This window comes from Podarcis cretensis, assembly GCF_951804945.1.
Source record: "Podarcis cretensis genome assembly, chromosome: 3".
NCBI classification, from domain to species: domain Eukaryota; kingdom Metazoa; phylum Chordata; class Lepidosauria; order Squamata; family Lacertidae; genus Podarcis; species Podarcis cretensis.
Genome location: NC_137172.1, coordinates 7,254,404 through 7,278,645, shown reverse-complemented (window position 1 = coordinate 7,278,645; position 24,242 = coordinate 7,254,404). Strand labels below are relative to the sequence as shown.

Sequence of the window (24,242 nt, the reverse complement as noted above, 5' to 3'; positions counted from 1 at the left end):
AGAGTCGGCGGAAGAAGATTGGAAGAAGTTTAAAGATTATTTGCAGAAATATTGTAAAATTAATGAATGTTAGAATGATGTTGGACAGAAATTAAGAGGTTTCCAGCTGTAATGCTTTAAGAGATATGGAAAATAAGGTTTTGGAATAAGCAAAAACTAATGGTGAGGATTTGCTGAATTAATAATTTGAATTGGAATATAAGAAAGGGAGGTATGAGGAGGTCCGGAAAATAAGTTAAAAGAAAATAAGTAAAGGGAAATTCTATGTGTGTGTTTTTTAGTTGTTTTTTGTATTTTTTTGTATTTTTGTATTTTTGTTGTTTCTTTTTTGTTGTTTTACAATGTATTATTCTGGAAAATTTTCAATAAATATCTTATAAAAAAATAAAATAAAATACAGTATAAAAACATGAATAACAATAAAATTCAAAAATCAAAAATCAATTAGATAATCCCCAGGGCTAGCTGGCTGAATTGGTCCTACTTGGACCAGCGTGGAGGTCAGGAGAGAATTAGCTGAGGGTTCTCAGAGCGGGTGATCTTCATAAAAGGGGAGGGGGAGGGAAGAGAAGGGAAATAAAAGAGCTGGAGGCAGGTTTGCAAAGACGTGTGGGTGTCCTTGGAGCATTATATTGTGGAACATGGGAGACGGCTTTATTCGGAGACAGACCGCTAGCTCAGGTTTGTCTGCACTGAATGCACTGAATGGCAGCATCTTCCCACCATTTCAGACAGGCATCCTTTTCCAGAAAAACCTAGAGATGAACTTTCTGCATGCCAAGCATATGCTCTGTCCTTGAGGAAAGGCCCTTCCCTTGGCAGGCTTTTCTTGCAGCAGCAGGCAGCCGCAGTGCAGGAGGTCATCCTGGAAATAATGTCCTTTGCATCCACTCTTCCTGTAACCGTCATAAAAAAAGGATATTTGAACTTCGTTCTTTCCATTTCAAGGAGCGAATATTGGGGCAATTCAAACAATTTATAAATGAGTGGTAAATAGTCTTTGCAGCTGGGGAGCGGGTGTGCCGTTCTGGGTCAACATAGGAGTGAGATCTAGCCCAAGGACAAGCTTGTTTCCTCCTGCTCCAGAGGGCAGGACTCAAACCAATGGCTTCAAGTTACAACAAAGGAGATTCCAACCCAACTTCAGGAAGAACTCTCTGACAGTAAGGTCTGTCAGTGATATGGTGTCCCTCAGGAGGTGGTGGACTCAGTGGTGGAGGAAGGGGGTGGGGGCCGCCCCAAGTGTCATCATGGGGGAGAGTGACAAAATGACAAAAATATGAGTTTTAGGTGTGTGTTTTTTTAAAAAAAATCAGGCTCACGAAACTTTTTAGTTCAGTCAACAAATGTAACAACATGCTGTTGGCACTGGGCTCCACACTGCGGGGGCCGGCACTTCTTTGGCAATCACTCATAGCTGAGTAAGATTGTCTTCCATAAACACGGTTTTAACAATGAGTCCGTAAGTGACTGTGGAGGCCAATTCTGGACCCACTCGTCCTTCCACAGTGAGGACATTGGTTTCCGGGCAGAAATTGATCACGGTGAGGGTTTGCCAAGCGTGCCTTCCTCTTAGCACGTTTCTCCCTTTCATCCTGAGTTTGAGCGTCTTCAAAGCCCATGACACCTTTGGGAAAGGCTGTTCTCCAACTGGAGCGCTCGCAGGCCAGTGTTTCCCAGTTGTCAGTGTTTATACTACATTTTTTTTTTTAGATTTGCCTTGAGACAGTCTTTAAACCTCTTTTGTTGACCACCAGCATTATGCTTTCCATTTTTATCATCAGCCAACTGCACAACATGACTAGTCTAATGAAGTTCATGTTGAAGAATCATTGCTTCGACACACAGTTGATGGAATCTTTTGAGGAGTTGGAGATGACGTTTATAAGTGGTCCATGTTTCACAAGCATACAGTCATACCTCAGGTTAAATATGCTTCAGGTTGAGCGTTTTCAGGTTACGCTCCATGGCGATCCAGAAGTAACAGAGCACGTTACTTCCAGGTTTTGCTGTTCGCTCATGCGCAGACACTCAAAATGACGTCAAACGCATGCGCAAAAGTGGTGAAATGCTCCAGAACGGATCCTGTTCGCATCCAGAGGTACCACTGTATAACCATGGAGCCTGCAGCTTGCCCGAGCCACGCGTCTCCCCTGGGAATGACGTTGCGGCTTGGCTGCCTGCAAGCTCTGCACTGCCTGGAACAGCAGCATGGAACTTATGCCTGCCCTCCACCTCTCCCTTGGTCACCCTACAGCTGAGGGGGCAGGGCAGAGAGGCTTCACACAGCACGCCCCGCCCTGGCTACAGGACATGCGCACCACCCTCAGCAGCCGAGCGGCTAACTCCGGCGCTGGGTAGACTCTCCTACCTTGGAGGTTTTCAAGCAGAGGTTGGATGGCCATCTGTCATGGATGCTTTAGCTGAGATTCCTTCACTGCAGGGGGTTGGACTAGCCGACCTTTGGGGTCCCTTCTGACTCTACAATTCCACAATTCTATAAGGATAAAACCCAGGTAATGGGGGTGGAAGTTGTTAGGAGCTCGGCCTATTCTCGAGTAGAACCCTGGCAGAGACACATGCCCGACTGGCATGTTCTCTCCCTCCTGGCTGATCTTTTGGGAGTTTAAAAGCTTTCTTCAGGCCAAACATCTCAGCGACCGATGCCAACAGACCCCAGCACACTTAGGGATCCGCAGAGTTTGCACAGTTTGCTTAACAGACCTCAGCAACTCAGCATTTTGGCTAATCTACTTTATTTACATATAAACACACATGGAGCACTGCAACATGGCTCCCTCTCTCTCTAGCATCAGACAGCAAAGAGAAAAAGAACAAAGGACAATAGTCCCACTTCACAGAACACAGTAACACAAACATCCTGTCTCCATCACTTCCCACTCTGTGGAATCAAAACATATACCGTCATGTGATAGACAACAATCCCATGATTGTAGTCATGGAGCAAGAATTCTAACAGAAGTGAAGGAAGGTGGAGCTCTTTTGTGACTGAAAGATCCAGCTTCTAATCTCATGAAGGAATTTTACCAGGGCTCTCCAATTCCCATTTGGGGAGGGTTTGCTGAAGTCATTTTGTTCCTGCCCGATCTGTGCTTTTTGCTACTTCTGCTAATGGTGCTTTGCTCAAAAGATGCTGGGCATTCAAGCCCTTCTGCCTCTGTGCCCTACAGCCAAGTTTTCATTCCTGGCAAATAAGCTTTGCACTTCCGCTTGTGCAATGGGGCTTCGCACCCCCTCCTTCCCTCAAACACCCCCACGCCCCCCCCTCCCAAATGGCTTGTGGGTATAGGCAAACTCCCAGAATGGCACACAGAGGTAGGAGAGGGGGGAACCATTTCACCTGGCAAGCTCAAATGCTTAGAATTGCCTTGATGTGGTGCTGAATTCCTCCCTCTATCCTCCGATGTCACACTCACCTTTCTAAAACAATTGCCTAATCTAAGATAGGAACCTGTGTATTACAAACTCTATGTCGTTTTAAAAAATAGAATAAAATACAAACAGTGGGGCTAAACTATCACAAATTGCGCGCGCGCGCACACACACACACGTGTAGCATTTCTCTGCTGAGCCAAAGCACACAAGATAAGACCTTCTTTATTGCAGATAATATTGTTTCATTATCACCGTGCTAATTTAACACCTGTTAACACTTGGCCCAATAGAGGCTACTCATATTTACATTCCGGAGTTTCTGCATGTGTGCAACATACATATAAATCTTTTTCTCCGTAGAAACATACAAAGAACTTTGAACACAAATAAAATTCTGAACATAACCCAGAACATTTATCAATTTATTTCTTGAAATTTTTTCACTGCTCTATTGCTGTTGTTGTTTTTTTTAAAAAAAAAGAATTCAAAGTGGCTTATGAAAAAGATAAAACAATAAAATCATCAATAAGGAATCAGGTAGGTAGTCGTGTTGGTCTGACACAGTCGAAATAAATTAAAAAATTTAAAAAAATGTCCAGTAGCACCTTAGAGACCAACTATGTTTGTTCTGGGTATAAGCTTTCGTGTGCATACACACTTCTTCAGATACACTGAAACAGAATCTTAAGAAGGGTATCTGAAGAAGTGTGCATCCACTCTGGGCAGCTTCCAACATATATAAAAGCGTAATAAAACATAAAACATTTGAAAAAACCCTTCAGACAGCTTGAGAGTCAGATAACTCCATACCCTCAGGAGCGTCACTAGTGGGGTGTGGGGGTGTGGTCTGCCCCAAGTGTCTTGCCTGGGGGGGTGACAAAAGGTGAGGGTGAGAGAGGTAAGGACCCTCCCTCCCTGCTAGGAATCAATCAAGGGTTCTGTTCCTAGAATCATAGAGTCCTAGAGCTGGAAGGAACCCCAGGGTCACCTAATCCAGCAACCTGCAGTACAGGAATCAGTTTCTTTGCTTTCCACAGCCTCCAAGGAGAGCATTTTGTCTGGTTTCATTGTGATTTGGGAAATGGGAAACGAAGGGATTAAGCAGGCACATGCACACATATGCATGCCTGTTACTTTCTCGGAAACTCTTGGCATTCAGTGGGAAACAGGATATCTGTGCAAAGCTTCAGGAGGCTATATTAGTCTTATAAGGTGCCAAATGATGCCAAGCAGCATTGGTAGGGAAGTTTCCTCAGAAATTCAGATTAATGCAAGGAAAGAAGCACATTTTCACCGCAGCGTGGTGCAATTTTATCATGCACACCAACAAACGCGGGGGGGGGGGGGGGAGCACAGTAGCTGCATATACAGGGATCTGGACTGGAAACATAAAGAAAAACAATTTGAGGAGGCTGTGTGTTCCGTTAAGAGGTTGTTTATTGAAAGATGGGGGACAAATTAACCAATGGTCCGCTGAAAGGATTGGAATCAATTAACCCATGTTTTATTCAAAGTGAGTTCCTCATTCTTCCTCCTGCTTGCAGAAATTTCTGCTGGGGTTTTTTCAGGATTCCACCTAATCTTGCATCAGCACACTTCAGAACATCAGAAAACAGGAAGTCGAATTCCGCCCCGCCCCCCCATCACCCATCATTCTCAAAAAGTGAGCACTGTCTCTGGAGTGTTCAAGCAAAAGTTCTTTACTTTCCGTGCAAACTCAGTTGGTTTACCTACAGTTACCTTTACCTACAGTTATATACAAAAAACAAAAACAAAAAACCATGATTTGGTGAAAGGAGTGGAATCAGTTAACCAGCAACTTCTGCAAAAGGAGTGGAGTGGCACATTCTTCCTGGTGATTGTAGAAAGGTCTGCCACTGGGTTTCTCAGGACTCTGTCATCTGACATCAGCGCACGCAGCACTTCAGAACTGCAGGAAATGGGCAGTTGTTAAACACTTCTTTGAATACCAAGCCATTGTGACATAAGAAGCCCCGGGGCAGGCAGTACCCATCGCCGCCTTGGCACCGGATCGCCGTTAGTCGTGCAGAATTGTCTGGCTGGGGCAGCCCAGGGTCTGCATATAAAAGAGAAAAGCAAACTTCGTGAAAATACTTCAAGGGTCAATAGACATAGGAAAGAGCAAAGACCTCAGGAACTTAAATTTATGTGAGGGGAGATCCTGACTGGCAGAGCATCCTGATGGTGAAAGTAGTTCTGTTCCATTAGGGCAAACTGGGCACTCCTCACTCCCAAACATCAGATTGCCTCCATCTGCCTGCCTGCCTGCCTGCCCCCCTTGTTTTTACAATTTTCTTTTGATTTTCAAAATTAATTACATATTTGGTTTCCCCCAATATTTTTTAACAAATCCAAACTTCCCCTCCAACCCTCCATTGTTTCCTTGTTTCCCCTTATCCTGCTGCATATTATACCTAACATCCTTCTTCATCCTTACTTAATATCTACATTGCTTTGCTGCTGATTACAGTTCAGATCCTACTTCTGTATTAATCTGATATTAAAAGGTTTTTCCGGGTCATGTAAACAGCATGACCAAGCCGCTTCTGGCGCAACAGAACACTGAAACCAGAGAAGTTTACTTTCCCACAGAAGCGTTGCCTTTTTATCTACCTGCACTTTTTGGCATGCTTTTGAACTGCTAGGTGGGCAGGAGCAGGGACCGAGCAACGGGAGCTCACCCCATCATGGGGATTTGAATCACCAACCTTCTGATCGTCAAGCCCAAGAGGCTCAGTGGTTTAGACCACAGTGCCACCCGCATCCCTAGTTCCACCCGTGTCTGTTATTACATTTCTTCAAATACCACAAAACTTCCACCCCTCTCTAATTACAGACTCCTCCTGGTCTCTGATTCTTGTTGTCAAACTTGCCAAACTTAACATAACCTGTCAGTTTATTCAACCAATCTTCCTTGGTTGGTTTATCTTTATCTTTCCACTTTTGTGAACTTCTTATTGCCTGCCTTCTTATTTCAAACTGCTAGTTGCTTTCCTCCTCCTGTAGCCCCTGTAGAAATCAACCACTGTTGGCCTCCTTGCCTTCTGCCCTACCAGTTCTAGTGGGTGCCAACCACCAATGGAGCAGTTCAATCAATATTCTACTGGCTTTTTAAATATTTTTTTTTGTGGGGGTTGTGTGTGTTGCTTCCTTTTATTGTTTTATGCCCTTGTTGGTTTCAACTATATGCTTTTAGAGTCTGTACGACTTATATATTTTACATCTATTTTATATCTACAGTGGTACCTCGGGTTACATACGCTTCAGGTTACATATGCTTCAGGTTACAGACTCTGCTAACCCAGAAATATTACCTCGGGTTAAGAACTTTGCTTCAGGATGAGAACAGAAATCGTGCTCCAGCAGCGCAGTGGCAGTGGGATGTCCCATTAGCTAAAGTGGTGCTTCAGGTTAAGAACAGTTTCCGGTTAAGAATAGACCTCCAGAACGAATTAAGCACTTTACCTGAGGTACCATTGTATCTGTATTTTGCCTTTGGTCATTATGAAAAAGGCAAGTAAGGCATCCCATTAAATGAATTATGCCCATATGGAATGCCCATCTAGTCCAGCATCCTGTTCTCACAGTGATCGCATGTCCCTCTCAGGAACTAGGGCAAGACTGATGGCACTGAGATTAGGGAAAGGGTTTGGGAGAGAGGGAGAGAGAGGACATGGAAAAGGGGATGCCCTGCAAATTTGGATTGCAGTCTCAGCCACTGCCACAAAGAAGCTCCTGACAGATTGCTTCTGAAGGATTCTGGGGGGGGGGGGGACAACTCCATCCCAACCTCTGAAGGAAGGTCAAGACAAAAGTCCTAAAACACAAAGTCCCATCAAACTCAGTAAGAAGTAAATGCATCATGATGAGCTGGACAATGAACCAGATTGCGCAGGTCCTTCCTATGAGGCTGGAAAGTCCATGATAACTAAAGCTTGTAAGTCAAAAGAATTCTCTTTCTGCAATAATATGGCTGAGCTAACCTAGAGTTGGGAAAGATGGAGGGCACAAGGAGAAGGGGAAGACAGAGTACGAGATGGTTGGACAGTGTTCTTGAAGCTACAAAGACGAGTCTGACAAACTGCGGGAGGCAGGAGTGCCTGGCGTGCTCTGGTCCATGGTGTCATGAAGAGTCAGACACGACTAAACAACAACAACCTAGAGTTGTACTTCTAAGCATGATTCTAGGATTCCTCCACAAGCTGCAATATGAAAGAATGACCATTTTCAGCCCAACCTAGCCTCTTTCAACTTCATTTCAGGGTCAAGAGGCTCCTTGGCTTCATCCTCAGATGGTGGTTTGGGATTGGCCTGGACCTGGTAGACCAAGAAGGCAACAGCAAAGAGAACGTAGAGCATCTTCATGGTGGAAGATTGGCTGCAGTCGCAATGCTAATGGAAGGAAAAGGCTCAATGAAGAGAAGGGTGGAGAATCTATGGAAGCTTTGCTGGTATTTATACGGTTTATACCAGGAAAAGGGAAGAATGGTGTTAGGTTTCTGAGACTGCTGCCAAAAACAACTGTTGTCACTCAAGAATCCAAATCATTTCAAATACTTTCACTTTGCATTTTATGAAGTGTTTGTGGGCACTGAAATTCTGATTTCCCCAAACTATTATTCTCTTTGTTGTCATCTCAGCTATGTGATTCTGTATCTATTGACTTAACAACACCCAAGGTTACAGAATATCTTACAGAATGCGGTCACATTCAATCACTCACTCACTTTATTATTGTCAATGACAGATATTCAGAAAGAAACATGTGATGTAACCCAACCCTGAACTGTAGGGGTTTGGCCTAAATGACTCTTGGGCTCCCTTCCAACTTTACAATTCTATAATTCATGTGTGTGTCTGGTGTGTGTGTGTATTTCTTATTTTATTTTTTATTTGCAGAGGACACCATCAACCATAACATCCTTCTGGACAGTCTAGAGGGGCTGGGAGCTGGGAGCACTGTCATACAGTGGTTCCGCTCCTTCCTCCTGACCGTGTTCTGAAAGTGGTGGTGGGGGATGAGTGTTCAGACCCCAAGTCTCTCACTTGTGGGGTGCCTCAGGGTTCTGTCCTCTCCCCCGTGCTTTTCAACATTTACATGCAGCCATTGGGAGAGATCATCAGGGGGTTTGGGCTGGGTGTTCATCAGTATGCAGATGATTCCCAGCTCTACCTCTCTTTCAAATCAGCACCAGTGAAAGTGGTGAAGGTCCTGTGTGAGTGTCTGGAGGCGGTTGGAGGATGGATGGCGGCTAACAGATTGAGGTTGAATCCTGACAAGACAGAAGTGCTGTTTTTGGGGGACAGGAGGCGGGCAGGTGTGGAGAATTCCCTGGTCCTGAATGGGGTAACTGTGCCCCTGAAGGACCAGGTGCGCAGCCTGGGAGTCATTCTGGACTCACAGCTGTCCATGGAGGTTCAGGCCAAATCTGTATCCAGGGCAGCTGTTTACCAGCTCCATCTGATACGCAAGCTGAGACCCTACCTGCCTGCAGACTGTCTCACCAGAGTGGTACATGCTCTAGTTATCTCTCGCTTGGACTACTGCAATGCACTCTATGTGGGGCTACCTTTGAAGGTGACTGGGAAACTACAACTAATCCAGAATGCGGCAGCTACACTGGTGACTTGGAGCGGCCGCCGAGACCAGATAGCATCGCTCTTGAAAGACCTACACTGGCTCCCAGTATATTTCCAAGCACAATTTAAAGCGTTGGTGCTGACCTTTAAAGCCCTAAATGGCTTCAGTCCAGTATACCTGAAGGACCTGGCTAGGTGAGGGCATGAGAGGTAAGGAGCCTCCCTCCCTGCCAGGAATCAATCAAGGGTTACATTCCTAGAATCATAGTAATCCAGCCCCCTGCAGTACAGGAATCAGTTTCTTTGGTTTCCACAGCCTCCAGTCCTGCAAAGAGAGCATTTCACCTGGTTTCATTGTGATGTGGGAAATGGGAAACCAAGGGATTAAGCAGGCACATGCACACATATGCATGCCTGTTACTTTCTCGGAAACCCTTGGCATTCAGTGGGAAACAGAATATCTGTGCAAAGCTTCAGGAGGCTATATTAGTCTTATAAGGTGCCAAATGATGCCAAGCTGCATTGGCAGGGAAGCTTTCTCATAAGTTCAGATTAATGCAAGGAAAGAAGCACACTTTCACCGCAGTGTGGTGCAATATTATCGTTCGCACCAACAAACTGGGGGGAACGGAGCACAGTAGCTGCATATACAGGGATCTAGACTGGAAACACGGGGCGCGGGTGGCGCTGTGGGTTAAACCACAGCGCCTAGGACTTGCCAATCAGAAGGTTGGCAGTTCGAATCCCCGTGATGGGGTGAGCTCCTGTTGCTCAGTCCCTGCTCCTGCCAACCTAGCAGTTCGAAAGCACGTCAAAGTGCAAGTAGATAAATATGTACTCCTCTGGCGGGAAGGTAAACGGTGTTTCCGTGTGCTGCTCTGGTTCACCAGAAGCGGCTTAGTCATGCTGGCCACATGACCCAGAAGCTGTATGCTGGCTCCCTCGACTAGTAAAGTGAGATGAGCGCTGCAACCTCAGAGTCGGCCATGACTGGACCTAATGGTCAGGGGTCCCTTTACCTTTACCTTTTAGACTGGAAACATAAAGAAAAACAATCTTAGGAGGCTGTCTGTTCCATGAGTAGGTTGTTTATTGAAACATGAGTGACAAATTAACCAATAGTTTGCTGAAAGGATTGGAATCAACTGACCCATGATTTATTCAAAGTGAGTTCCTCATTCTTCCTCGTGCTTGCAGAAACTTCTGCTGGGGGCTTTCTCGGGATTCCACCTTCTCTTGCATCAGCGCACACAGCACTTCAGAACATCAGAAAACGGGCAGTCGTTCCATGGTTCCTTGAACGCCAAGCCATTGTGACACTGGAAGTCACGTGGCAGGCAATAGCCATCGTTGTCGGAGCACAGAACCACCTGAAACCGTGAAGAATCCTTTGGTTCTGGGTTTAGCCCAGGGCCTGCATATAAAAAGAAAGAAAGAAATCTTCAAAATACTTGAAGAGCTCTTGAAGAGCAAAGGACTTCTTGAAGGGCAGATTTCAGTAGAAAATACATATGATTTTTGTACACATCATTGACCTGGGAACCACCTTGCAAAATTCACAGAAGGGGCGAATTTCAAACAATGGCTGGAGTGCAAACTGAATAGAATCTCTCCCTCATTCTTATTACCAGATAAATGACTGCAGGGCTGCAGCATTAAGCACAGAAATTCCCATAGAGAAATATGAAGGTGCAGATGCACAAACAGCATGCTTCTTTTAACATCTTACTTAAGGCATAGGCAAACTCAGCCCTCCATAAATTTTGGGACTATAATTCCCATCATCCATGACAACTGGTCCTGCTAGCTAGGGATGATGTGAGTTGTAGTCCCAAAACATCAGGAGGGCCGAGTTTGCCTATGCCTGTCTTACTTCCTACAGAGGATAACATTGAGGGTTACTTAAGCAGAAACTGTTTTCAGCAATTCCCCACTCCCAAAAAAGGAATGGGGGGGTGAGTTTTTAGCAGTGCTCTAGAGTATGGGTGAGCAACTTGCAGTCCAGGGGCCTCAGAAACTGGCAGGGGAGGAGTGAAACAAACAAAAGGGTGGAGGAGAGAAAGAGAGAAGGGGTGGGAGATAGAGAAAAGGGGGTCGCAGAGAGAGGGAATGGCTCACCCACTTTTGAGTCTAGTCTCAGCCACTGCCACAATGCAACTTCTGACAGACTGCCCCTAAAGGAATCTGGGGGGGGGGGGGACTTCCCACGCAGGCCATTGAAGGAAAGTCAGGGAAAAGGTCCTAAAACACACAGTCCTGTCCAACTCAGTAAGCAATGAACCTGAATGCATTCCCTTATCCCAGTATGAGCTGGGCAATGAACCAGTTTGCCTAGGTCCTTCCTGCGAGGCTGGAAAGTCCATGGCAGCTAGAGCTTGTAAGTCTAAAGAATTCTCTTTATGCAACCCCATTGCTGAGCTAACCTAGGATTGCACATCCATGTGGGATTCTAGAATTCTTTCTCACCTCTCAATAACTACAGGGGGTTAATTTATTAATTAAATTAGTCCATCACGTCATCTTGCTTGGGACAACACAAGGCAACTTACAACCAGACTAACAGACAATAAACCCCACATAGATACATTGAAATGCTTTTCTTCAGCCCAACTTCCCATCATCTTTATAAGCACGAGACTCGAGAAACTCCTTGGCTTCCCCTTCAACCTTGGAGGGTGGTTTGGGATTGGCGCGAACCTGGAAGACCAAGAAGGCAACAGTAAAGAGAACGGAAACCATCTTCATCATTGAAGATTTGCTGCACCGTCGATACTAATGGAAGGAAAAGGCTCAACATATAGGATAAAGAATCTCTGGAAGCACTGCTGGTATTTATACAGTTTATACCAGGAAATGGGGAGAATAGTGTTCTGAGATTGCTGCCAACATCAAACATCCATTGTCAACTATTGGTTGAAACCACCTGAAATTATTTCACTTTACAGTTAATCCAACAATTGCTGGGATTAGCATTGTGCTTCTTTCAAATGCTGATTCTGTGTTCTCACCTTAGCAAGGCAATTCAGCATCAATTGATTCACCAATACCTAAACTGCGGACATCTTTCAGAAGGCGCCTGAAATGTTTTTTGTTAAAACTGGGGAAACTGGTGAGAGCAAGGTGGGGCTTTTGTAATCAGTGGAGCTGGGGGTGTTAGAATGAATGAATTGTTTCCTGCTATAAGCCGTGCACCATATATTCATTGCATCAGTCTGACAGCTAAAGATGCAGGGATCAAGTTTCAACCAATTTCCCCCCTGAGAAACTGCAAAATACTGGGGGACATGTTTTTGGGGCCAACTCTCCCATTGGACAGCACAGGGCAGCTGCCTCTGTTGTCAGGGGAGAGACAGCAGCAGTCTAAGTTAGCCTCATGCTTTGTGTGGTCCCAGCACCAGTGTAAAGTAAGATTCAAGTGCTAATCCTGTAAGATTCTGCATGTAGTATGGAGAGGACACCAGCCTGTCCATTGCAGCAGGCAGTAACATGGCCTCAGCTGCCCCTGAGAGCTATGTTCTGTCTTCATATAAGCTAATAACAGCTGGCCAATGAATGAACCATGAAGCTGGACAGATCCATGTTAGGTAGATTTTATGTTTCTATAAAATCCTGTCAATATATTGCCAGAACCTAGCTTACCCAGAGATGGGTAAATCTGTCCATTCTGCTTTTTCTCCTCCTCTTCTTTTTCTTATCCAAAACTTGTATGCAGTTCTCCACTTTCCCATATCAGTTTGTGAAATGGCAAGTCCTCCTGAAAATTCATCAGCATCTTGCTACAAATTTATCCCAATGCACATGTATTTCCATGCAATTTTGCCCAATGCATACATTTTTGGCAAGCCATTTGCCCTAAGATAATGCAGTTTCATATATTAACAATATATGCATACGTGTGCACATTTTACTCTGGTATAGGCAGACAAGTGTTGCTTTTGAGGGATGGCCATGGTTCAGCTAATATATTGCCTTAGAAAGCACAAAGTTTTTAGATTTGCCTTTAGATGTGAACTGAATCAATTTTCTCCCCCATCTCTAACAACAGCCCTCCTCCTAAATTTGATTCCTTCTAGGATTTTTACACACCCCATGGTTCCTCCTTCTCTATTTGTTCTGAAAGAACCCCTCAGCTTAACATCTGCTTGATATGCAGCACACTCAGCCTCAGAATCTGTGCTGTTTTTTCAGTCTGCCTGCAGACCACAAATCTAGCCTGGCTGGGCTATGGAGAACCAAGAAGAGGACTATACAGTAAAAACAAGGTGAAGGGCCTTCATACTCAAAGGTAAGCTGCATATGTCCACAATTTCTGATGGAAGTAAAGAACCCAAGAGGTTCTCACAACTTCTGGAAAGGTGTGCGGAGTCCCTGGTATTTATTCAATTTTTTTTTTTTCTTCTGGCGAAGCACCAATAAATTAGGAGCAGGATTGAGTCAACTCTGTGCCAGTGCTCTTGAAGGGCAGCTCTCAATGCCCACTCAGAAGCTCTTGAAATGCTTTTGACTGAAGGTTTACCCAACTTTAGGAAGACAGGCAGCTTCCTTGTAAAAGGCTTTTTGCCTACCTAGCCCAATATGGTCTACTCTGACTGGCAACAGCTCTCTCCAGAGCTTCAGACGGAGAAGGGTTTTTCCCGTCAGCTCTCGCCTGAGGGATGAAAAGGGATTTGCTCCAACCATTCGATCCATTAGGTCTTTCCTTTTCTTCACCTTTTGGATGTTTCTAGTGGTGGGGGTATCTTGTTGCAGCATACACAGACAAGACTTATTCTTCTGTCTCCTGCATGTGAAACTTCTTTTTTAAAATTGGGTTTTATAAACAAGAATAATGCTATACAAACAAGTATACCACGTTTTCTCATGTCATTTGCATATGACAAAAATAGCATAATAAATGTGGGAAAATATCTGCAACACATGTTTCATTATTAGTGGTCAATGGATAAGTTCTTGGTTTATGAATTGGTTAAAGCAGTTAGGAAGAAGAAGAAGAGAGAAAAGAAAAAGAAAGAAAAAAGGGGGAGTGGCAGGTGAGGTGGTTATGCTTCTATTATTCTACTTAGTGCGTGTGAGGGGATGTGTCAGCGTTACTGTATGAGTTTTCTTACTATTCACTTCTTGTATTTCCTTGGTGGTGAGAGAGGTTGGGTGTGGCTTAGCGTGTGGTTAGTTGTCTTTGGCTGGCTGTAGCGAGCGTTGTTTTTGTGTGAGAGTGGGGTGTGAGTGTGTATTTTTGAATCAGGTTAGCCAGATTGATTTGTATGCTGTCGGGGGATTCTTGTTGTTGTCTTGTTGGGCTTGTATGTGAGAAAGGGGAACCAAACTGGGGTGAAGACATCTTCATACCTTGAGTTGAATATGCTTCATGTTGAGCGCGATTGAGTTGCGCTCCATGACAACCCGGACGTAACAGAGTGTGTTACTTCCAGGTTTCACCGCTTGCACATGCGCAGATGCTCAAAATGACGTCACGCACAGAAGCAGCTAAAAGCGATGCTCGTGTGCACAGACGTGCCGTCGCTAGTTACGTTTGCTTCTAGATGTGAATGGGGCTCTGGCACGGATCCCGTTTGCATCCAGAGGTAAAAGGTAAAGGTACCCCTGCCCGTACGGGCCAGTCTTGACAGACTCTGGGGTTGTGCGCCCATCTCACTTAAGAGGCCAGGGGCCAGCGCTGTCCGGAGACACTTCTGGGTCACGTGGCCAGCGTGACATCGCTGCTCTGGCGAGCCAGAGCCGCACACGGAAACGCCGTTTACCTTCCCGCTGGTAAGCGGTCCCTATTTATCTACTTGCACCCGGAGGTGCTTTCGAACTGCTAGGTTGGCAGGCGCTGGGACCGAGCAGCGGGAGCGCACCCCGCCGCAGGGATTCGAACCGCCGACCTTTCGATCGGCAAGTCCTAGGCGCTGAGGCTTTAACCCACAGCGCCACCTGCGTCCTTGCATCCAGAGGTACCACTGTATAATAAATCATATCAAGAAATCAAGAACATTGTGACTGTTTCAGATAATTGGGGGCACAGGGGGAGTTTGTAGTAGTAGTCACAGCAACAATGGTAGTTTAGTGCTAGTGATAACTGTAAGTGATCAAATGCTTTGAGGAAGAATAAAATACTGGATAGCCACTGAATTGGAAGCAAACTCAGTTTTAATCAAAAAAGAGAGGTTTAGCATTAATCCATCTTGATTGGGAGTTGGATTCTTCCTCTGTTCCGATTGTACGCTGTTGGTCTTCCTTGCATCTCCCTTGATCAGGTTCTCTACTGGAATCCCACACAGCAATACATACTTGCAAAGCATTTTCCAACAGGCTTCTCATTGACATGGCATCCAGGACGGCAATTTCCCCCCATAGCATTGCATACCATGGCATTTCTTGGGCGGGGAACACCTTCTGCAGGAAAAAAAAGAAAAGGCAGAAGACCTTAACATGCATATCAGGTAGCTCTCCTTTCCTTGGCTTAGCTTAGTCTTATCTCACTTTAACACAGCGGACACAGCTTTTCTGTAAAGTTTTCCAAATTAGAGCATAATATATGATCCTACCTTTTTTTGTTAGCTTTGGTTTTCATTTTTATTGTTTTTGGGGGATTGGTTTTACTGTAAACTGCTCTTTGAGTTATGCAGTAAGAAAAGTGTCTAACCAAAATAAAATTAATGATGACGATGATATAACAATGGACTTTCTCTCCCCTACACAGGTGTTGCTGGTTATACTGTTGTAAACATCTGCACAGGTTTTATTAAGGCTACTCTGCAGAATGGTCAGAGATCTTGTTTCTTTCTGAACAACATCTCAGCCTCGTTGCCAGCAAAAAGCATTGAGTGCGTTGGTCAAATTGAGTTTCTCTGAAGTCCTCATTTTCCGCCCCCCCCCCCCGCCAAAAAAAAACCAAGGTTCCATTTACCACCTTTCCATACTAGTTTGCAGATTTTATTTTTTAAAAGTCCTCATGAAAATTCATCAGCTTTCTCCTAATAAACACATATTTTGCAAGCAAAGACAGATATTTTTCCAAAGCAGTTCTACATAATATGGTACCTGTTGCATGCCATTTTCATTAATATCTGCCTATTTAGACATGCTTTACCCCAGTATTTTCTGTTATTCTCTTTTTCTTTGCCCCCTCTAGATTAATGTTTTCATTTGAACCAAAAATAGAGAAGATATTTGACGATAATCTTTGCATTTTTCTTTATAAACCCTAATAAAAAAAATATTAAAAACAAAATTGAGTAATGTGTGAATTTTGAAGGATGGCTGTGTTTCCATTTGTGTATTTTCCAGGAAAGTGTGAATTAGGGAGCTAAACCTTTAACTGCTAACTGAATGAAATTTCTCCATCATTCTTAGTCACTACCTGGAATCAGACCTGTTCTCTCACTGGCAGCCAGTGAAGGATGTGTTCCTGTCCAATGGTGCCCCGTTGCATCTGGGCTGCAGTATTCTGTGCCAGCCTCAACTTCTGGACCACTTTCAAGGTCAGATCCACACAGAGCTCATTAAAGTGTATATGAGAGACTGTCAGGGATTACTGGGGATAGGCACTCGTTGCCCATCTAAAATGAAGGAGCACCACACTTGCTCCGTCAGGAGGTCTGGTGCCCCATCCAGAATAACTGTCTTCCAAATTCTCATATCCAAGAGATAACCGTAAGGATGCAGCTTCTCTTTATTGACCCCCATCCCATCTGCCTCCAGACACTGGCCCAGCACCTGCACAGCTCTCCTGATTCAGATAGAATGGAGGGAGAGAGCTGGGTATCCTGATCTCTGGAACACATCTCCCAGTGGTGTCACATAAATGTTAAACAGCAAGGGAGGCAACATGGAACACTGAGGGAACGCACAGTGTCAATGCTACAGGTCTAAATGGTAGCATCCCGGTTCTATTCCTTCTTGGTGGCCCTTAAGAGAGGAGTGGAGACACTGCAACGTTGTGCCCCTAATCCTCCGTTCTCAGAGCTGCTCTAGGTCCATGGTACTGAAAGCCACTGAGAAGTTAAGGAGAGTCAATAAAGTAGACCAGGGTGTCCCAACCTTGGGTCTCCGCTGCTGTTTATCATAGTCTTAGAGACAATTACAAATAAGATAAGGAAAACCCCAGAGATCCGTGGTATAAAAATCGGCGCGAATGAACATAAATTGAAAACATATGCAGATGACCTTATGTTGTCATTGGAAGAACCAAAGGAGAGCATCGGCAAAGTCATAAAATTACTAGAAGAATTTGGAAAACTATCGGGATTTAAATTGAACAAAGAAAAAACCAAAATAATGACTAAAAATATGAAAGAAGACATCATAAATGAGCTTGAAAGACAAACTGGAATTAAAATAACCAAAAAAGTAAAATATCTTGGAATTTGGATAACTATGAAAAATATAAATTTGATGGAAAATAATTATAAGAAAACATGGAAAGAGATAATGAAGGACTTGGATATATGGAACAGATTACACCTCTCGTGGTTGGGCAGAATGGCGGCAATTAAAATGAGCTTATTACCCAAATTACTCTTCTTATTCCAGAACATTCCAATAATTAGGGGAATTGCAATTTTTAAAGAATGGCAGAGACTACTTTCCAAATTTATTTGGCAGGGAAAAAGACCCAGAATTAAATTTAAATTGCTTACAGACCAAAGAGATAGGGGGGGTCTTGCGGTCCCAAATCTGAGGTTATATTATGAGGCCGCATGTCTTTGTTGGGTAAAAGACTGGATCGTCATCAAAAATAGAGAGATGTTAGATCTAGAGGGGTTTAACTTAAGATTCGGTTGGCACGCTTATCTATGGCGAGATAAGGGAAGGGTTCATAAAGGTTTTTCTAATCATATTTTCAGAGGGCCACTATTGGAAGTCTGGGAAAGGAATAAAAAATTGCTGGAGCAGAAGACACCCTGGTAGCTATCACCAATTGATATTTTAACAATTAAAAAATTAAACATTGAGGGGGAACGATGGACGTATGAGGACTTATTAACCAAAACAGAATCCGGGTGGAGGATTAGACCATACGAAGAAATAAAAAATAAGTTGACTGGTTGGATTCAATATCATCAAATAAATTCTATGTGGACGGAAGATAAAAAGATTGGAATAAATGAGAAAAAATCTAGATTCCAGATTGAAATAATAGAAAGTAAAACAAAATTACTATCAAAAATGTATAACCAGTTGCTTGAGTGGGACACCAAGGATGAGGAAGTAAAGGAGGTGATGGTGAGGTGGGCGGTAGATCTAGGGTATAATATAGAGTTTGATAAATGGAAGGCTTTATGGTGTAAAGATATGAACTTTTCAGCATGCACGACACTTAAGGAAAATATGTACAAGATGATGTACAGATGGTACATAACGCCGATAAAATTGCATAAAATTTATAGAACAGGCGACAAACTGTGTTGGAAATGTAAGAGTAAAGAGGGCGAATTTATTCACATGTGGTGGACGTGCGAGATTCTCAAAAAATTCTGGGAATCTATCTATAATGAATTAAAAAAAATTTTCAAATATACGTTTGTTAAAAAACCTGAAACCTTCCTGCTGGGGATAATTGGCAAAGATATTAAAGAAGAAGATAGAACCCTTCTTCAATACGCAACAGTGGCCGCTAGAACCCTCATAGCACAGTACTGGAAAACAGCAAAAACCCCAACATTAAAGGAGTGGCAATTTAAATTAATGGATTACTTAGAATTGGCAAAATTGACTCAGAAAATAAGAAATCAAAAAAGTACAAAATTTAGTAATGAATGGGATAAATTTAGAATATATATGGAAATAGAGACAAGGGGAAAATCAAAATGTTAATCAGATATATAGATATATTTAAAAAAAAAAAATCACAGTAGGCATGAGATAATGCTTACTACGTTATAAATTTTATTTTGGAATAGATACAGCAGAAAGATAATTAAGATAACATTATCCGAAATCGAGATAAAGGGAAGTCGATCAATGTTGTTGTAAAATTAATGTTGTGTTGTTTAAGTTGTAAAATTAATGTTGTGTTGTTAAAATTGTGTTGTTTATGTTGTACGTATTTTATGTTCTTTTTCTTTTCTTTTTTTCTTTTCTTTTTATGTTTATTTCATTTACTTTTGTCTGTTGTATGTCTGTGAAATATAGTTATGCAAAACTTAATAAAAATATTAAAAAAAAAAAAGAGAGGAGTGGAGACACTGCAACGTTGTGCCCCTAATCCTCCGTTCTCAGAGCTGCTCTAGGTCCATGGTACTGAAAGCCACTGAGAAGTTAAGGAGAGTCAATAAAGTAGACCAGGGTGTCCCAACCTTGGGTCTCCAGCTGTTTTGGGGCTACAACTCCCATCATCCCTAGCTAGCAGAAACAGTGGCTTGGGAAGATGGGAATTGTAGTCCAAAAACAGCTGGAGACCCATGTTTGCAAAACTCTGGTGTAGAACCACCCCACTTCTGATAAAAGTCATCAGTCAGGGTGACCAAAGTGTTTTTGGTGTCATGCCCAAACCTGAAGCCATATTGGAATGGGTCTATATGAAAGAAACTAGATCCAGCAGTCAGTGGCTGAGATGCAGAACTGGACCACTTTTGCTAATCTTCTCTATATCGTTCCAATTTTAGTATACGTGCTGCCGAAGGGAGAACTGGACCACTTTTGACAGATAGGTGGTGCTGGCCAACTGCTGGCCATTCTACTGGTTGAAATTAGCAGGAATTTTTCTTCTTGGAAGCAGGGGAGCCTGCAGGAGAAGAACAAATTTGGGATTTGATGTGCCACCCCCCTGGACCTGGGAGTGGTCCGTGAGAGCCCGTTGATGATGAATAGATCAATTTGACAGCTGTCAAGCTAGCTGTCAAGATATAAAAGAGGACTTTGATTCTATTGTTTCTATTGTCTATCTTTGTTACAAGTTTACGTTTAAAAAGAAGGAAGGACTGTTACAATTTAACGTATGGGACTTTTGGGTTTCTGCTGAAAAGAGTGAAAGGAACTTGAATCCCTCTAGAGGGAGCTTTGGGACATTGTTTTAAGGACTAGCTGAGAAATTGTTTTCTGACCTTGGACTGTTTAAGGATGGCGGTCGGGAAGGAAATTGAATTTGAATTAAACAGGACATTCTTTCTCTTGGGAAAGCTGCAAGGCCAGATAAATGTTTTGACTATAAATGTTACAACTTTGGGAACAAGAGTGGGTACTAGTAAGGAACCTGATAAGAACCTGGCACAGGAACCTCCTTCAACTGAACAAACCAGAAAATTTGAGAAGGAGAATTATGTTGTGATGGATGCGAAGAAAGGGGGAGCTGTAACCCTACAGATGGAAACGGTGGACTACAATTTGAGGCCTGACATGATGGCAACAAGGAGAAGTAAATTTTTGAAGATGGAAGCCTGGCCTGAATTGGAAAATCAAAGATGGAGAGATCACTTTATGTGGAGACTAGATGACCTTTGGATTACAAATCTGACACAGGTGGAGGTTGGAGTTTTGGGGGCCTTTGGATTTGAAAGGAGTATGAAACAAGATTTGGAATATCTTATAGGCCCTATTTTCAACCATGGAGGTTTGGCAGGAAGGAATGTGGACGCTGTTGGGTTGGAGCTTCCCCAAGATCTGGCTTTTAATACTAAAGACTATCAAAAAGACTGGCAGAGGGGACATGAAAGAGATTTAAGAGCCTCGGATTTAAGATCTCCGGGTTGATGGTTTTATGAGATTGATGGACTTTTGCTGGGGACCGAAACCGGGGAGGGGGTCTGGTGGAATGGAAATGGGGAACTCAAAGTGTATATAATATAATTTGCTTTTTTGTTTTTCTTTTTTTTATGAGAGTTGGGAAATTCGTGGAAGGGAATCTTTTTTCGACCTTAGGGAAATGTTTCAAGAATAAGTATGGATATATAGGTTTGGATGAGAGTTAAGATTGGATAAAGTAAAAGTGATTTTTAAAAATATTGTAAAATTAAGGATTTTGTTAGAAAGAGGTTTGAAAAAGAAATTATGTGGTTTTGGCAGAAATGACATAAAGGATTAAGTAAAAATGAATTGACGAAAGAGAGAATGCAAAATTACAGAACTTTAAAACAAATTATTAAGATAAAAACAAGGTTGGAAGGATTTGCTGAAACAACAGCTTGAATTAGAATACAAAAATGGGAGGTGTGAGGAGGTCAAGGAAATAACTAAAGGAAGAAAGTCATGTAAAGGTTTGCTTTGCTTTTTTCTTTTTTAAATGATTGTGTTTTTATTGTCTTTTTTATTTTTATTTTTTCTCTTTTTCCTTTTTGTAACCTATAATATCTTGAATAAATATTATTTTAAAAAAACAACAACAACTGTTCATCACCAAGCATTGGTGATTCAAATTAAAGGGAAGGATTGAAAGTACACTCAGACCTGCTCTGGAGTCTTTGCTTCCTCAGCTTGAATTCAAGCCATGCTTACAGGTAAAGGTAAAGGACCCCTGGGCGGTTAAGTCCAGTCAAAGGCGACTATGGGTGTGACCCTCATGTCGCATTTCAGGCTGATAGACCCGGCATTTCTCTGCAGACAGCTTTCTGGATCATGTGGCCAGCATGACTAAACCGCTTCTGGTGCAATGGGAAACCATGATGATTGCCACAGCATACAGAAACACGGTTAACCTTCCTGCTGCAGTGGTACCTGATTATCTACTTGTGCTGATATGCTTTTGTGTATATGCTGTGTCTTCTTGTGTGCAAATCAACCGGCCTTTGGCTGGGTGAAGAGACAGGATTCTGGAAACAGCTAATGTAAGAATCTGTGGGACCTGCCATATGCCCTTCAACTCTAGACCTAGTGGTAGAAGCCAGCAGATGCAGGAGATTGAGGGCATGAGAAAAGAAACACATTGGAAAGGTGAAGGAACCACAATGATATGGGCACACTATTGCAAGAGGAGGGGAAAGAAAGAGAAAGGGGGAGGGATAAGTTTTTGCTTAATTCTACTCACCTGCTGGCATTTGGGCATCATCTTCTGCTAAAACATCAGGATTTGGCTTAGCCGTTGCCTGGAAAACCAAGAAGGCCAAAGCCAAGAGAACGAAAGCAGTCTTCATGGTGCACAATTGGCTGGGATCTCAGAATTGCAGAAGAGAAGAGCAAGGCTGAAGAATGGTTGAAGGACGAGATTGCAGAAACCCTTTATTTATACAGAATTTTGTGGCAGTGGGCCAGCAAGTTTATGATCAGTAAACTTCTCAGTTGTGGAATAAATAGCCGCAGGGCAAACATCCTGCAAACATCTGTCAAAAACCCCACCTGGATAATAAATAATGTGGGAGAATTTCCTGTTTATTGGGCAATTATAGTCATGGTGATCCTTTGCAACACAGTGGAGGACCAAGAATAAATGCATCACCCAAACATTTTAATCTGACGGCTTTATGCAGTTGTCAAATAGTATATGCAATAAGATAGGAGTTGGGGGCATTTATTTAAAAGGTTATGAACTGCACTGGGGTGGAGTAGGGAATTAAAAGCCCACAATTGTGCAACTATATCAATGAAGCACCAAAGGGTAAAAGTGCCCTATCAGAAGATACCAGTGAGCGAAGTGGAACATTAGGAATCAGAAAGTCCAGAAGGTAGTTTGGGCCCAAGAACCTTGAACATAGACTTCAAAGAATTGGAAGGGGCTCCCTTGGCCTGAAATGCAAGATGAGCATCACACCCCATAGTTGTCTTTGACTGGACAGCATAGACCTGAATAATGGCCTTGCCCAAGCAGCTGCATTCTGTGGCCCCTTGAGAGTGGTGAAAGCACTGAAACAGAACATGAGGTGTTGGGTCAAAACTGTCCTAAACTTCACAGACTATCAGACACAAGCAGGTTTGCATGGCAGTAGGACAAGGATAAATGCCTCATTCCACTCAGCCTTCACTGAGGGAATGGGACTCCGTTGTGGCTGGGAAATGTCCCAACTCCCTTGTTGAGAACCACCCAGCATTGAACTCCGTCATGGGGCAAGTCAAGCTCTTGCTTGATGATTGGAGTGGGAGATTCCAGCCAAGCAGATGTTTCAACCATGAGCTTAGCGTGTGCCAAAGCTAATCCTTCCCATCAGGGTCTCCTAATTACTATGCTGATTCTGCCCTGTAACATTTTCACCAAAAGGAGTTACTGTGACACCGCAGCTCAACTACCACCATACTGTTAATACTGGAACGTGGGACATGCCCAAGTGACTCAGTTGGGGGATCATCTTCCTCGGTTCCAGGGGGGTTAAGCTGGATTTTTATGAAGGGAAATCTATATAACCCTGCCCTCAAGGCATAGGAACCTAAGTCGTGCACAGGACTTCTTCAATCATGGGCTTATCTACACCAGTCACATAGACATTTTCCTTGATTGTAGTTCCAACATACTACTGTGATAGGCTGACCCTCCAAGTGTCCCTATTTTCCTGGAATAGTCCCTGATTTTGGGAAGCCATTTTGGTTTCTGATTTGATCCCGGAATGTCCCTATTCTCCTTAGGACATCCCTATTTTCATTGGAGAAATATTGGAGGGTATGGAGTTATGTGAGCCCCCCAAGCCAAGGAGATAAGTAAGTATACAAACTTTCAGAAGACATCTGAAGGCAACCCTGTATGGGAAAGTTTTTAAATGTTTAATCCTTTAAAGCCAGTGTGGTGTAGTGGTTAAGAGCGGTGGACTTGTAATCTGGCGAACCGGGTACGCGTCTGCGCTCCTCCACATGCAGCTGCTGGGTGACCTTGGGCCAGTCACACTTCTCTGAAGTCTCTCAGCTCCACTCACCTCACAGAGTGTTTGTTGTGGGGGAGGAAGGGAAAGGAGAATGTTAGCCGCTTTGAGACTCCTTCAGGTAGTGATAAAGTGGGATATCAAATCCAAACTACTACTACTACTACTATTCTTCTTCTTCTTCTTCTTCTTCTTCTTCTTCTTCTTCTTCTTCTTCTTCTTCTTCTTCTTCCTCTTCTTCTTCTTCTTCTCATTATGTTTTTATATGTGTTGGAAGCTGCCCAGATTGGCTGGGGCAGCCCAGTCAGATGGACAGGGTATAAATAAGCATATTATGGTTATGGTTATGGTTATGGTTATGGTTATGGTTATGGTTATGGTTATGGTTATGGTTATGGTTATGGTTATGGTTATGGTTATGGTTAAATAGGACATCCCTATTTTCATTTGTGAAATATTGGAGGGTACGGGTGGGTCACAATATGGGGGTCTAACATGGGCTGTCTTGCCTTTGTCAGACAGTCC

The 24,242-nt window shown here is 43.3% G+C and overlaps 1 long non-coding RNA gene across 1 annotated transcript; it reads right to left on the bottom strand.

Moving 5' to 3' along the window:
• Positions 1–15,129: 15,129 nt before the first annotated feature.
• Positions 15,130–22,127, bottom strand: LOC307213227. The gene is made up of 2 exons (XR_013837445.1): positions 21,962–22,127; positions 15,130–15,393 (listed from the first exon to the last, which is right to left on the bottom strand). It is a non-coding gene; the product is annotated as an uncharacterized lncRNA (long non-coding RNA).
• Positions 22,128–24,242: the final 2,115 nt, after the last annotated feature.